We start from the raw sequence: 2,594 nt of genomic DNA on the forward strand, positions 1-2,594 counted from the left end.
AAAAAAAAAAAAAAAAGAAGTGATTCTCACTGGGTGTGGCAGTTCTTATGCCTTTATTCCTAGAACTTGAGAGGCATTAGCAGGCATATCTCTGTGAGCTCCACCCCATTTCCTACTCTGAGGGTAAAGGGGAAACGGAGAGGATTGCAAAATCAGCTTTAAATGGCTTTTCATTCTAATATCCTGAAGATAAAGTTTTTTTAGAGTGCTTCTAATTTTAAATTCCTTTCTCCTGGGAAAGCTCTTCAGTAGCTGTTTAACTACTCACATTCCAGATAACTGCCAACAACCTGTTAAATTATCTTTCTTGTGTTTAGCCTCTAACCCCTCCCCCCCAAAATATGCCTGAGAATGGACTATCTCCTGGTTGGCTGGAGTAGCAGATTCAAGGTTGTTCTTGGAGGGCCTTTCTATGTGGGAAAATCCCATTCTGTTGTTTTTTATTTATCTTTTTTGCGACCAACCAAGTCTCACTGGGTTGCCTTGGGCATTAGCTGTAGACTTTATCATTTGAGTAACTTGCAAATGCAAGGATGGAGTGGGAAGCAGCTTTAGAGCCTCACCTGAGCTGCTGCCTGTGCCCCCTCCCAGCTGTGTCTAATTCTGCACTAGCCCTACCCTCTCTCAGGAGGTGCTAGAAAACGTGGATGGTGGAATGGTAGCTGTATGGAGGACACTGTCTTTTCACAAAGGAACATGTCCAGTGTGCTGTGAGACTGTCTTTTGATTCCCCATAAGCAAACCTGATAAATAGTGATCTATTCAGCTCTATGTGGGTAAAACTGTAGTGCTAGGGAGATGTTAGTGATTCCCCAACCTCCCAACCAGGACCAAAAAAAAAAAACAAGAGCTGATCTAATGCTATTCCCAGCAGTGTCTTTATTTGAGCTATCTCAGGACACCCCCAGTACACTTCGGCCAAGCAAGACAGTTTTGGTGGCAGGGGAGCTCAGGATATCTATCAGGGCAAGGCAGTAAACAGTAAGTAGGGGGATAAGTGTGCAAGCATCTAATTAGAAAGCTACTGTGGCCTTTAACATGATTGCATGGGGCAGGGAGTCATATCATAAACTTAACTTCTGCTTCCCTCTTCCTTGGTGGTTGTTTAGGCAGGGGATAGGCTTGTAATCTGGGTAATTTCTTTTTTTTTTTGTTTGTTTGTTTCTTTGTTTTTTTTTGAGACAGAGTTTCTCTGTGTAGCCCTGGCTGTCCTGGAACTCACTCTGTAGACCAGGCTGGCCTCGAACTCAGAAATCTGCCTGCCTCTACTTCCCAAGTGCTGGGATTAAAGGTGTGCACCACCACTGCATGGCCCTCTTAGAGTCTTAAAAGCCATTTCCAAATTAGAGTTCCATTCTATTTTGTCTTCTTGGCCCCTGGTGGCCTCATTCAAAGGTTTAGGTATTTCAGGGAACCCTGGCACCCAAAGTCTACAAAATTTTGCAGATCCTAGACATTCCCGTACTGGCCTTTGGGTTAATGGGACTGGGATGTTAAGGATGGCTTGCTTCCTAGGTGTCTGACAGCATTTGTTGGCTGCCGACCCCCCCCCCGCCCCCTTGAATATGTACCCCAGATAGGTATCCTCAAACTGACAAAGCTGGACCCTTAGCAGACACTCTGTAGCCAAGTTGACTCAGCTCCTGTAGCTGTTTGTGTAGCTCTTCTGTAACTCTTCCTGACATTCCTCCATGTTGGGGGCCCACCATACATACCTTAGCAGTTATTTGTTGGTGTGGCTGCTGGTGTGAGTTTAAGTTTTCAAACTGTACTAAGGGAACTTAACCATTGGCTGAACCCAGTGGGAGACCAGTTCCCAGAACCCAGGAACAAGGGTACCAGAACAACTTCTCAGGAAAATTTAACAAACAACTGCCAGATGGCTGACCTGCCCTTGAACCCTAGAGCAAGCCAGCACCAATCAGAGACCACCCCGTACCTTCCTTTGCCCCAGCACCTGTGTAGGTATAAAAAGCCATCTAAATCTTTGCTGGTGGCCATCCATCGTCCTCTACCCCTATGTGAGAGGGGTATGAGTCTTGCCCAACACTGAATAAAGCCTCTTCGTGATTGCATCAAATCCAAGTCTTGGTGGTGTTTGGGCCTTCGTCCTTATTTAGTGCCTCCTCAAAGGTGGTTGGTGAGTTCTTGAATCCTTGAGGCAGATATGTCCAAGTCAGTTATCCTTAGAAGCCTCACTCCAAGTCCTCTCATTCAAAGGCAAATCGAGACTGTCTTTTGGGTGCCAGAGGCAGGCCACAAGGCCATTCACTGGCTGAAGTTTCTAAGGTATGTCTTCTGGCCAGCCTAATCTACAAAATTGAGTTCCAGGACAGCCAAGGCTACACAGAGAAACCCTGTCTCATAAAAGAAAGAAAAAAGGAAAAAGAAAGAAGAAAAAGAAAAAGAAAACTCTGGGGCTGGAGAAGAGTTAAGGGAAGTAGTTGCTCTGACAGAGGATTCAAGTTCAGTTCCCAACACCTAGGTGGATAACTCACAACAACCCTTAACTCTCTTTCTTTATTATTTATTTATTTATTTATTTATTTATTTATTTATTTATTTTGTTTTGTTTTTCTTTTTTTTTTCTTTTT

The sequence above is a fragment of the Mastomys coucha genome, unplaced genomic scaffold, assembly GCF_008632895.1.
Source record: "Mastomys coucha isolate ucsf_1 unplaced genomic scaffold, UCSF_Mcou_1 pScaffold15, whole genome shotgun sequence".
NCBI classification, from domain to species: Eukaryota; Metazoa; Chordata; class Mammalia; order Rodentia; family Muridae; genus Mastomys; species Mastomys coucha.